The sequence below is a fragment of the Arachis stenosperma genome, chromosome 6 (assembly GCF_014773155.1).
Source record: "Arachis stenosperma cultivar V10309 chromosome 6, arast.V10309.gnm1.PFL2, whole genome shotgun sequence".
NCBI classification, from domain to species: Eukaryota; Viridiplantae; Streptophyta; class Magnoliopsida; order Fabales; family Fabaceae; genus Arachis; species Arachis stenosperma.
In genome coordinates this window covers 98262572-98276321 of record NC_080382.1, presented here as the reverse complement: position 1 = coordinate 98276321, position 13750 = coordinate 98262572, and the positions used below count along the sequence as shown (strand labels likewise).

The 13750-nt window shown below is 38.7% G+C and overlaps 1 non-coding gene across 1 annotated transcript; it reads left to right on the top strand.

Moving 5' to 3' along the window:
* The first annotated feature begins 1686 nt into the window (after nucleotides 1-1686).
* Nucleotides 1687-1790, top strand: LOC130937596 (small nucleolar RNA R71). The gene has a single exon (XR_009068808.1). It is a non-coding gene; the product is annotated as a small nucleolar RNA R71 (small nucleolar RNA).
* The last annotated feature ends 11960 nt before the right edge of the window (nucleotides 1791-13750 follow it).

The following is a 13750-nucleotide window of genomic DNA, read 5'->3' as shown; positions in this document are numbered from 1 at the left end:
CACTCAGAACCTTGTTGAAACCTCCCAACACCAAACTTAGAGTTTGAATGTGGGGTTTCAACACCAAACTTAGAGTTTGGTTGTGGCCTCCCAACACCAAACTTAGAGTTTGACTGTGGGGGCTCTGCTTGGCTCTGTTTTGAGAGAAGCTCTTCATGCTTCTTCTCCATGATGATAGAGGGATATCCTTGGGCCTTAAACACCATGGATTCTTCATTCACTTGAATGATCAACTCTCCTCTATCAACATCAATCACAGCCTTTGCTGTGGCTAGGAATGGTCTGCCAAGGATGATGGATTCATCCATGCACTTCCCAGTCTCTAGGACTATGAAGTCAGTAGGAATGTAATGGTTTTCAATCTTCACCAAAACATTCTCTACAAGTCCATGAGCTTGTTTTCTTGAATTGTCTGCCATCTCTAATGAGATTCTTGCAGCTTGCACCTCAAGGATCCCTAATTTCTCCATTACAGAGAGGGGCATGAGGTTCACACTTGACCCTAAGTCACACAAGGCCTTCTTGAAGGTCATGGTGCCTATGGTACAAGGTATAGAAAACTTCCCAGGATCCTGCCTCTTTTGAGGCAGTTTCTGCCTAGACAAGTCATCCAGTTCTTTGGTGAGCAAGGGAGGTTCATCTTCCCAAGTCTCATTTCCAAATAACTTGTCATTTAGCTTCATGATTGCTCCAAGGTATTTAGCAACTTGCTCCTCAGTGACATACTCATCCTCTTCAGAGGAAGAATACTCATCAGAGCTCATGAATGGCAGAAGTAAGTCCAATGGAATCTCTATAGTCTCAATTTGAGCCTCAGATTCCCATTGTTCCTCATTGAGGAACTCAGAGGAGGTTGGTACACGCCCACTGAGGTCTTCCTCAGTGGCGTCCACCTCCTTTCTTTCCTCCCAGAATTCGGCCATGTTAATGACCTTGCACTCTCCTTTTGGATTTTCTTCTGTATTACTTGGGAGAGTACTAGGAGGGAGTTCAGTAACTTTCTTGCTCAGCTGACCCACTTGTCCTTCCAAATTTCTGATGGAGGACCTTGTTTCATTCATGAAACTTTGAGTGGTCTTTATTAGATCAGAGACCATTGTTGCTAAGTCAGAAGTGCTCTGCTTAGAATTCTCTGTCTGTTGCTGAGAAGATGATGGAAAAGGCTTGTTGTTACCAGGCCTGTTTCTTCCACCATTATTGTTATTGAAACCTTGTTGAGGTCTCTCTTGATTCTTCCATGAGAAATTTGGGTGATTCCTCCATGAAGAATTGTAGGTGTTTCCATAGGGTTCTCCTAGGTAATTCACCTCTTCCATTGAAGGGTTCTCAGGATCATAAGCTTCTTCCTCAGATGAAGCATCCTTAGTACTGTTTGGTGCATTTTGCATTCCAGACAGACTTTGAGAAATCAAATTGACTTGTTGAGTCAATATTTTATTCTGAGCCAATATGGCATTCAGAGTGTCAATCTCAAGAACTCCTTTCTTCTGACTAGTCCCATTGTTCACAGGATTCCTTTCAGAAGTGTACATGAATTGGTTATTTGCAACCATTTCAATTAGTTCCTGAGCCTCTGTAGGCGTTTTCTTCAGATGAAGAGATCCTCCTGCAGAGCTATCCAAGGACATCTTGGATAGTTCAGAGAGACCATCATAGAAAATACCTATGATGCTCCATTCAGAAAGCATGTCAGATGGACATCTTCTGATTAATTGCTTGTATCTTTCCCAAGCTTCATAGAGGGATTCTCCATCCTTCTGTCTGAAGGTTTGGACTTCCACTCTAAGCTTACTCCATCTTTGTGGTGGAAAGAACTTTGCCAAGAAGGCATTGACTAGCTTTTCCCAAGAGTCCAGGCTTTCCTTAGGTTGAGAATCCAACCATATTCTAGCTCTGTCTCTTACAGCAAAAGGGAATAGCATCAGCCTATAGACCTCAGGGTTAACCCCATTAGTCTTGACTGTGTCACAGATTTGCAAGAATTCAGCTAAAAACTGATGAGGATCTTCCATTGGAAGTCCATGGAACTTGCAATTCTGTTGCATTAGAGAAACTAATTGAGGCTTTAGCTCAAAGTTGTTTGCTCCAATGGCAGGGATAGAGATGCTTCTCCCATAGAAATCAGGAGTAGGTGCAGTAAAGTCACCCAGCACCTTCCTTGCATTGTTGGCATTGTTGTTGTTTTCGGCTGCCATGTCTTCTTCCTTGAAGAATTCGGTCAAGTCCTCTAAAGAGAGTTGTGCTTTGGCCTCTCTTAGCTTTTGCTTCAAGGTTCTCTCAGGTTCAGGGTCAGCTTCAACAAGAATGCCTTTGTCTCTGCTTCTGCTCATAAGAAAGAGAAGAGAAAAAGAGAATGTGGAATCCTCTATGTCACAGTATAGAGATTCCTTGAAATGTCAGAGGAAAAGAGAAATAGAAAGAAGAAGGAGAAGGAGAATTCGAACTTTAATTAGATAAAGTTCGAATTGTGCATTTAGAAGGAGTAGTACTCCATAAATAGAAGGATGTGGGAAGGAGGGAAGAGAATTTTCGAAAATTCAATCAAGAGATTTTGAAAACATTTTGAAAATTTGATTGATAATTTTCGAAAATTCAAAGTGAGAAAGAAATCAAGTGATTTTTGAAAAAGGTTTTGAAATTAGAAATTAAAAAGATTTGATTGAAAACTAATTTGAAAAAGATGTGATTGAAAAGAATTGATTGAAAAGTTATGGTTTTAAAAAGATGTGATTGAAAAAATATGATTTGAAAACAATTTTAAAAGATATGATTTGAAAACAATTTGAAAAGATTTGATTTGAAAACAATTTGAAAAGATATGAATTGAAAACAATTTGAAAAGATATGATTTTAAAAATTAATGACTTGCCTAACAAGAAAAGATATGATTCAAACATAAAACCTTCCTTAATAGAAAAGGCAAAAAAATGTTCAATCAAATCATTAATTGTTAGTAAGTATCTTTGAAAAAGGAAAGAAATTGATTTTGAAAACATTTGATTGAAAAGATATGATTTGAAAAAGATTTGGTTTTGAAAAACTTTGAAAACTTGAAAAAAAATTGATTTTGAAAACAAAATCTTCCCCCTGGCACCATCCTGGCGTTAAACGCCCAGAATGGTATACATTCTGGCGTTTAACGCCCAAAATGCTACCTTTTTGGGCGTTAAACGCCCAACCAGGTACCCTGGCTGGCGTTTAAACGCCAGTCTGCCTTCTTCACTGGGCATTTTTGAATGCTCAGCTTTTTCTGTATAATTCCTCTGCAGTATGTTCTAAATCTTCAATCCCTTGTATCATTGACTTGAAAAGACACAAATTAGAAATATTTTTGGATTTTTAATAATCAAAATGCAACAAGAATCAAATAACAATGCATGCAAGACACCAAACTTAGCAGTTTGTGTACTACTGACACTAACAATATGAGAATGCATATGAGACACAAAAAAAACACTTCAAGCCAATAGAATTCAAAGATTAGAACACAAAATATATGCATGGATTCGAAAAATATAACAAAAACATGCAATTGACACCAAACTTAAGATGAGACTCTAGACTCAAACAAGAAATATTTTTGGATTTTTATGATTTTGCAAATTTTTTTGTGTTTTTCGAAAATTAAGTGGAAAAAGGTATCAAAATTCTTAATGAGAATTCCAGGAATCAGTGCAATGCTAGTCTAAGGCTCCGGTCCAGGAATTAGACATGGCTTCACAGCCAGCCAAGCTTCCAAAGAAAGCTTCGGTCCAAAACACTAGACATGACCAAAGGTCAGCCAAGCCTTAGCAAATCACTGCTCCAAAAGCAAAATTGATACGAAATCAACAAGCTCTTGTGGTGATAAGTTGAAACCTCGGTCCAATCAGATTAGACATGGCTTCTCAGCCAGCCAGATTTCAACAAATCATCATGAAACTCTAGAATTCACCTTCAAGAATTTCGAAAAAAAAAATACCTAATCTAAGCAACAAGATGAACCGTCAGTTGTCCAGCCTAAACAATCCCGGGCAATAACACCAAAAATTTGATGTTGTTGCCGGATCTTGGCTCTGATGTTACCAAAAGCTTGCTCAAAACATGAACAATCCCCGGCAACGGCGCCAAAAACTTGACATGCGAAATTGTGAACTATACTTTTTCACAACTCTCATAATCCCTGGTAATGGCTCCAAAAACTTGGTGCGCCTAATACCATGGCATTAAACAACTTCGCACGACTAACCAGCAAGTGCACAGGGTCGTCCAAGTAATAAACCTTACGTGAGTAAGGGTCGATCCCACGGAGATTGTCAGTATTGAAGCAAGCTATGGTCATCTTGTAAATCTTAGTCAGGTAAACTCAGATATATATGATGATGAACGAAAATAACATAAAAGATAAGGATAGTGATACTTATGTATATCATTGGTGTATGAGCTTCAGACAAGTGTATGAAGATGCCTTCCCTTCCGTCTCTCTGCTTTCCTACTGTCTTCATCCAATCCTTTCTTACTCCTTTCCATGGCAAGCTCGTATAGGGTCTCACTGTTGTCAGCAGCTACCTCCCATCCGCGCAGTGAAAGCTAATGCACACACTCTGTCACAGTGCTGCCAATCACCGGTTTGGTTCTCTCCCCTACCGGAATAGAATAACTCTTTTGCGTCTGTCACTAACGCCCAGTAGGTTACAGGTTTGAAGCACGTCACAGTCATTCAGTCATTGAATCCTACTCAGAATACCACAGACAAGGTTAGACCTTCCGGATTCTCTTGAATGCTGCCATCAGTTCTTGCCTATACCACGAAGACTCTGATCTCATGGAATGGTTGGCTCGTTTGTCAGGCGAGCACTCGGTTGTCAGGCGATCAACCATGCATCATGCAATCAGAAATCCAAGAGATATTCACTAAGCCTCGGATGCGTGTAGAACAAGAATGGTTGTCAGTCACCTTGTTCATGAGTGAGAATGGTGATGGGCGTCAATCATCACCTTCATCATGTTGAAGAACAAGTGATATCTTGGATAAAGAACAAGTAGAATTTGAATGGAAGAACAATAGTAATTGCATTAATACTCGAGGTACAGCAGAGCTCCACACCCTTAATCTATGGTGTGTAGAAACTCCACCGTTGAAAATACATAAGAACATGGTCTAGGCATGGCCGAATGGCCAGCCTCCCAAAGGTCTAAGATAGCATAAAACAAAGATTGCTACCTAAGAGTCTGCTAAAAGCTCTCTAATACAATAGTAAAAGGTCCTACTTATAGAAAACTAGTACATAAGTGAGTAAATGACATAAAAATCCACTTCCGGGCCCACTTGGTGTGTGCTTGGGCTGAGCAATGAAGAAATTTCGTGTAGAGACTCTCCTTGGAGTTAAACGCCAGCTTTAGTGCCAGTTTGGGCGTTTAACTCCCAATTAGGTGCCAGTTCCGGCGTTTAACGCTGGAATTTCTTGAGGTGACTTTGAACGCCGGTTTGGGCCATCAAATCTTGGGCAAAGTATGGACTATTATATATTGCTGGAAAGCCCAGGATGTCTACTTTCCAACGCCGTTGAGAGCGCGCCAATTGGGCTTCTGTAGCTCCAGAAAATCCGCTTCGAATGCAGGGAGGTCAGAATCCAACAGCATCTGCAGTTCTTTTGAGTCTCTGAATCAGATTTTTGCTCAGGTCCCTCAATTTCAGCCAGAAAATACCTGAAATCACAGAAAAACACACAAACTCATAGTAAAGTCCAGAAAAGTGAATTTTAATTAAAAACTAATAAAAATATACTAAAAACTAACTATATCCTATCAAAAACATACTAAAAACAATGCCAAAAAGTATACAAATTATCCGCTCATCAGAATCCCACGGAGATTGTCGGCTTGAAGCAAGCTATGGTCATCTTGTAGATCTCAGTCAGGCGGATTCAAATTGATTGAGAGATTATAATATATTAAAAGATAATTAAAATAGGATAGAGGTACTTATGTAATTCATTGGTGGTGATTTTAGATAAGCGTACGAAGGTGCTGTATGGCTCTTTGAATGTCTGCTTTCCTGCTGTCTCCATCCAATCATGTGTATTCCTTTCCATGGCAAGCTGTATGTTGGGAGATCACCGTTGTCAATAGATACCGTCCGTCCTCTCAGTGAAAAAGGTCCAGGTGCTCTGTCACAGCACGGTTAATCATCTGTTGGTTTTCACTTGTGTTGGAATAGGATCCAGTGATACTTTTGCGTCTGTCACTACGCCCAACCTTTCTGAGTTTGAAGCTCGTCACAGTCATTCAATCCCTGAATCCTACTCGGAATACCACAGACAAGGTTTAGACTTTCCGGATGCTCAAGAATGCTGCCAATGGATTCTAGCTTATACCACAAAGATTCTGATCAAGCAATCCAAGAGATACTCATTCAAGCTTGTTTGCATGTAGAACGGAAGTGGTTGTCAAGCACGCGTTCATAAGTGAGAATGGTGATGAGTGTCACATAATCATCACCTTCATCAGGTTCTTAGGCGCGAATGGATATCTTGGAATAGAAATAAACAAAAATTGAATAGAAAAATAGTAGTACTTGTATTAATTCTCGAGGTACAGCAGAGCTCCACACCTTAATCTATGGTGTGTAGAAACTCCACCGTTGAAAATACATAAGAACAAGGTCCAGGCATGGCCGAATGGCCAGCCCCCTTAAACGTGATCAATAGTCTCTAAAGGTAAAACTAAAGATAAAACCAAAGATGTAACTAAAGATGTAAACACAATAGTAAAAAGTCCTATTTATACTAAACTAATTACTAGGGTTTACAGAGATAAGAAAATAGTGCAGAAATCCACTTCTGGGGCCCACTTGGTGTGTGCTTGGGCTGAGATTTGAGCTTTACACGTGCATAGGCTATTTCTGGAGTTAAACGCCAGCCTGTAACCTGTTTTGGGTGTTTACCTCCAACTTGCAACTTGTTTCTGGCGTTTAACGCCATAATGGAACATGGAACTGGCGTTTAACGCCAGTTTACGTCATCTATACTTGAGAAAAGTATGAACTATTATATATTCCTGGAAAGCCCTGGATGTCTACTTTCCAACGCAATTGAGAGCGCGCCAATTGAACTTCTGTAGCTCCAGAAAATTCATTCCGAGTGCAGGCAGGTCAGAATCCATCAGCATCTACAGTCTTTTTCAGCCTCTGAATCAGATTTTTGCTCATATCCCTCAATTTCAGCCTGAAAATACCTGAAATTACAGAAAAACACACAAACTCATAGTAAAGTATAGAAATATGATTTTTGCATAAAAACTAATAAAAATATACTAAAAACTAACTAAATCATACTAAAAACTAACTAAAAACAATGCCAAAAAGCGTATAAATTATCCGCTCATCACAACACCAAACTTAATTGTTGCTTGTCCCCAAGCAACTGGAAATCAAATAGGATAAAAAGAAGAGAGAATACAATGAATTCCAAAATATCAATGAAGCTCATGTTTAATTAGATGAGCGGGACTAGTAGCTTTTTGCTTCTGAACAGTTTTGGTATCTCACTTTATCCTTTGAAGCTCAGAATGATTGGCATCCATAGGAATTCAGAATTCAAATAGTGTTATTGATTCTCCTAGTTTGATATGTTTGATTATTGAACACAGTTACTTATGAGTCTTGGCTGTGACCGTAAGCATTTTGTTGTCCAGTATTACCACCAGATACATAAATGCCACAGACACATAACTGGGTGAACCTTTTCAGATTGTGACTCAGCTTTGCTAAAGTCCCTAGTTAATGGTGTCCAGAGTTCTTAGGCACACTCTTTTTGCTTTGGATCACGACTTTAACCACTCAGTCTCAAGTTTTTCACTTGGACCTTCATGACACAAGCACATGGTTAGGGACAGCTTGATTTAGCCACTTAGGCCAAGATTTTATTCCTTTAGGCCCTCCTATCCATTAATGCTCAAAGCCTTGGATCCTTTTTACCCTTGCCTTTTGGTTTTAAGGGCTATTGGCTTTTTTTGCTTGCTTTTCTCTTTTTTTTTCTTTTTCTTTTCGCCATTTTTTTTCCGCAAGCTTTCTTATTCACTGCTTTTTTCTTGCTTCAAGAATCAATTTCATAATTTTTCGGATTATCAATAACATTTCTTCTTTTCATTATTCTTTCAAGAGCCAACAATTTTCTGATAGAGGACCGTGCCTCATTCATGAAACTGAGAGTGGTTTTAGATAGATCAGAGACTATGGTTGCTGAGAAGATAATGGAAAAGGCTTGCCATTGCTAAACCTATTTCTTCCACCATTATTATTGAAGCCTTGTTGAGGCTTCTGCTGATCCTTCCATGAAAGATTTGGGTGATTCCTCCATGAAGGGTTATAGGTGTTTCCATAGGGTTCTCCCATGTAATTCACCTCTGCTATTGCAAGGTTCTCAGGATCATAAGCTTCTTCCTCAGAAGATGCTTCTTTAGTACTGTTGGATGCAGCTTGCAATTCATTCAGACTCTGAGAAATCATATTGACTTGCTGAGTCAATATCTTGTTCTGAGCCAATATGGCATTCAGAGTATCAACCTCAAGAACTCCTTTCTTCTGGTTCGTCCCATTATTCACAGAATTTCTCTCAGAAGTGTACATGAACTGGTTTTTTGCAACCATCTCAATGAGTTCCTGGGCTTCTGCAGGTGTCTTCTTTAGGTGAAGAGATCCACTAGCAGAGCTATCCAATGACATCTTGGATAGTTCAGAGAGACCATCATAGAATATGCATATGATGCTCCATTCTGAAAGCATGTCAGAAGGACATCTTCTGATCAGTTGCTTATATCTTTCCCAAGCTTCATAGAGGGATTCGCCTTCCTTCTGTCTGAAGGTTTGGACTTCCACTCTAAGCTTGCTCATCTTTTGAGGTGGAAAGAATTTAGCCAGGAATGCACTGACCAACTTTTCCCAAGAGTTCAGGCTCTCTTTAGGTTGTGAATCCAACCATATTCTAGCTCTGTCTCTTACAGCAAAAGGGAAAAGCATAAGCCTGTAGACCTCAGGATTAACCCCATTAGTCTTAACAATATCACAGATCTGTAAGAATTCAGCCAAAAACTGGTGAGGATCTTCCAATGAAAGTCTATGAAACTTGCAATTATATTGCATTAGAGAAACTAATTGAGGCTTAAGCTCAAAATTGTTTGCTCTAATGGCAGGAATTGAGATGCTATTTCCATAAAGATTGGAGGTTGGTGCAATAAAGTCACCAAGCATCTTCCTTGCATTGTTGTTGTTATTTTCAGCCATATTTGTTTCTTTTTCTGTTTCCTGTTCGAAAATTTCAGTTAGGTCCTCTTCAGAGTATTGTACTTTAGCTGCTCTTAGCTTCCTCTTCAGAGTTCTTTCTGGTTCAGGATCAGCTTCAACAAGTATGCCTTTATCCTTGTTCCTGCTCATAAGAAAGAGAAGAGAACAAAGAAAATATGGAATCCTCTATGTCACAGTATAAAGATCCCTTAATGTGTCAGAGGAAAAGAAGAATGGAAGGATGAGGCAAAAGAACATAGGCAAAATAATTCAAGCATGTAAACAGAGGAGGAATGTTAGTGATTAAATAGAAAGAGATAAGAGATGAGAGAGATGAAGTTTTCGAAAATAAATTTGAAAAAGAGCTAGTTGTTTTCGAAAAATTAGATAAAATAAAATTGAAAATAATTAATTCATCAAAAAGATTTTTGAAAAAGATGTTAGTGATTTTCGAAAATTAGGAGTGAGAAAGTAGTTAGGTAGTTTTGAAAAAGACAAGAAGTAATAAATTTGAAAAGATAAGAAGTTAGAAAAAGATTTTGAAATTAGAATTTAAAAGAGATGTGATTTGAAAAAGATAAGTTTTAAAAAGATATGATTTGTAAGATATGATTGAAAAACAATTTAAAAAGATTTGATTTTTTTTAAAAATTGATGACTTGACTAGCAAGAAATTAAAAGATATGATTCTAGAATCTCAAAGATTGAACATTTCTTAACAAGAAAGTAACAAACTTGAAATTTTTGAACCAATCCATTAATCATCATCATTATTTTCGAAAATAAAATAAAATTGAAAAAGGTTTGATTTAAAAAGATATGATGGGGAAAGATATAATTTTGAAAAAGATTTGATTTTGAAAAAGATTTGATTGAAAAAGATATGGTTTGGACAAGATTTGAAAAATTTACCACCCCTGGCATCTTTCTGGCGTTAAACGCCCAGATGCTGCTTGTTCTGGGCGTTTAACGCCCAGTCCTTGCTTCTTTTGGGCGTTTAACACCCACTCCATGCTTTTTTTGGGCGTTTAACGCCCAGCCTGCTGGCTGGCGTTTAAACGCCAGAAATCCTTCCTCACTGGGCGTTCTGAACGCCTAGCTTTTTCTCTGTAATTCCCCTGCTGTAAGTTCTGAGTCTTCAATTCTCTGTATTATTGACTTGAAAAAGATATATTTTTAGATTTTTTTGAATTTTTAATGATGAGATAAAACAACAAAACAAAATTAAACATGAAAGACTAAGATCAAAATATGAAATGCATGCAAAAACACTTTGAATGCCAAGATGAACACCAAGAACACTTTAAAGGCCATGATGAACATCAAGAACATAATTTTTGAAAATTTTTTGAAAAGAAAAACATGCAAGACACCAAACTTAGAAGTTTGTATACTAGAGACACTAACAAATTGAGAATGCATATGAAAAACATGAAAAGACACAAAACAAGAGAATTCAAAGATCAGACAAAGAAAATCATCAAGAATAACTTGAAGGTCATGAAGAATACAAGAACATGTATTAGAACATGCAAGAAACAAGAAACTCATGCAATTGACACCAAACTTAAAAATTGACTCAAGACTCAAACAATAACACAAAATATTTTTGGTTTTTTATGATTTTATGATTTTTTTTAATTATTTTGAAAAAGAAAATAAAGTAATTCAAAATTTTTAATAAGAATTTCCAGGAATCATGTAATGTTAGACTAAAGCTTCAGTCTAAAAAAGATTAGACATGGCTAGCCAAGCTTCAGCAGACATTACATACAATAACACAATTGATGGGAATCAACTGGCTCCTGTGATGATTAAAATATCATCTGAAACTCTAGAATTCATTCTTAAAAATTCTGAAGACTAAAATAAAATAAAATTACCTAATCTAAGCAACAAGATGAACCGTCAGTTGTCCAAACTCGAACAATCCCCGGCAACGGCACCAAAAACTTGGTGCACGAAGTTGTGATCATCAACAATGGTGCCAACGGCTTGGTGCTCTAAACGTGAATCACACTTTGTCACAACTCCGCATAACTAACCAGCAAGTGCACTGGGTCGTCCAAGTAATATCTTACGTGAGTAAGGGTCGAATCCCACGGAGATTGTCGGCTTGAAGCAAGCTATGGTCATCTTGTAGATCTCAGTCAGGCGGATTCAAATTGATTGAGAGATTATAATATATTAAAAGATAATTAAAATAGGATAGAGGTACTTATGTAATTCATTGGTGGTGATTTCAGATAAGCATACGAAGGTGCTGTATGGCTCTTTGAACGTCTGCTTTCCTGCTGTCTCCATCCAATCATGTGTATTCCTTTCCATGGCAAGCTGTATGTTGGGGGATCACCGTTGTCAATGGATACCGTCCGTCCTCTCAGTGAAAAAGGTCCAGGTGCTCTGTCACAGCACGGCTAATCATCTGTCGGTTCTCACTTGTGTTGGAATAGGATCCAGTGATCCTTTTGCGTCTGTCACTACGCCCAACCTTTGTGAGTTTGAAGCTCGTCACAGTCATTCAATCCCTAAATCCTACTCGGAATACCACAGACAAGGTTTAGACTTTTTGGATTCTCAAGAATGCTACCAATGGATTCTAGCTTATACCACGAAGATTCTGATCAAGGAATCCAAGAGATACTCATTCAAGCTTGTTTGCATGTAGAACGGAAGTGGTTGTCAGGCACGCATTCAAAAGTGAGAATGGTGATGAGTGTCACATAATCATCACCTTCATCAGGTTCTTAGGCGCGAATGGATATCTTGGAATACAAATAAACAAAAATTGAATAGAAAAACAGTAGTACTTGTATTAATTCTCGAGGTACAGCAGAGCTGCACACCTTAATCTATGGTGTGTAGAAACTCCACCGTTGAAAATACATAAGAACAAGGTCCAGGCATGGCCGAATGGCCAGCCCCCTTAAACGTGATCAATAGTCTCTAAAGGTAAAACTAAAGATAAAACCAAAGATGTAACTAAAGATGTAAACACAATAGTAAAAAGTCCTATTTATACTAAACTAATTACTAGGGTTTACAGAGATAAGTAAATAGTGCAGAAATCTACTTCTGGGGCCCACTTGGTGTGTGCTTGGGCTGAGCTTTGAGCTTTACACGTGCATAGGCTGTTTCTGGAGTTAAACGCCAGCCTGTAACCTGTTTCTGGCGTTTAACGCCAGAATGGAACATGGAACTGGCGTTTAACGCCAGTTTACGTCGTCTATCCTTGAGCAAAGTATGGACTATTATATATTTATGGAAAGCCCTGGATGTCTACTTTTCAACGCAATTAAGAGTGCTTCAATTGGACTCCTGTAGCTCCAGAAAATCCATTCCGAGTGCAGACAGGTCAGAATCCATCAGCATTTGCAGTCCTTTTCAGCCTCTGAATCAGATTTTTGCTCAGATCCCTCAATTTCAGCCAGAAAATACCTGAAATCATAGAAAAACACACAAACTCATAGTAAAGTCCAAAAATATGATTTTTGCATAAAAACTAATAAAAATATACTAAAAACTAACTAAATCATACTAAAAACTAACTAAAAACAATGCCAAAAAGCGTATAAATTATCCGCTCATCAGCCACCTTCCAGTAGAGGTGGAACACAAGGCCTTCTGGGCTGTGAGGGAATGCAATGTGAATTTTGAAGAAGCTGGTGCCGAAAGGAAGCTGCAACTAGCAGAATTAGAAAACCTTCGCCTAGAAGCATATGATTACTCCAGGCGATACAAAGAAAAGATGAAGGCTGTCCATGACAAGCACATAAAAAGGAGAGAATTCAGACCAGAGGAGTTAGTTCTTCTTTATAACTCCAGACTGAGGCTCATGCTCGGTAAACTGAGATCAAAATGGGAAGGTCCCTACAGAGTAGAGAAGGCGGAGCCATACGGAGTTTTTCACCTACGTCATCCTTCTAGCTCCAAATTCATTAAAGTCAACGGACATCGGCTAAAGCTGTATCATGGAGAAAAGATAAAGGATCACAAAGAACTAGAGGTTTTCCTCTTGGAAGACCCACCAACAGGAGCAGAATGAGCCCGAAGATCGTCCAACTTAAGGACGTAAAAGCAAAGTGCTAGGTGGGAGACAACCTGCCATGGTATGATCGTTCCGTTTTAGTCTTAGTTTTATTTTTTTTAATGACTCTTCTCATAACCTCTGCATATAGCTTGCATCTGCATTCGCATTCTATAAAAAAAAAAAGAAGCACGCGACACGCGAGCGTCGCCGACGCGTACGCGTCATATGTGCTTTCAAAACAAGAAGAAAAGAAGCAGAGAGTCACGCGGGAGCATGGCTGGAGGCGTGCCGTAGGCACAAACACGCCCACGCGAACGCGTCTCTGACGCGTTCGCGTCACTTGCAACATCAGCCTCCTACGCGTGCGCGTCACCCACGCGCACGTATGACCCTGAAAAATCGACGTAAAAAGGTTTATGGCAGAGAGTTATGCTGGAGTGGGGCTAAAAGTGTGCTGG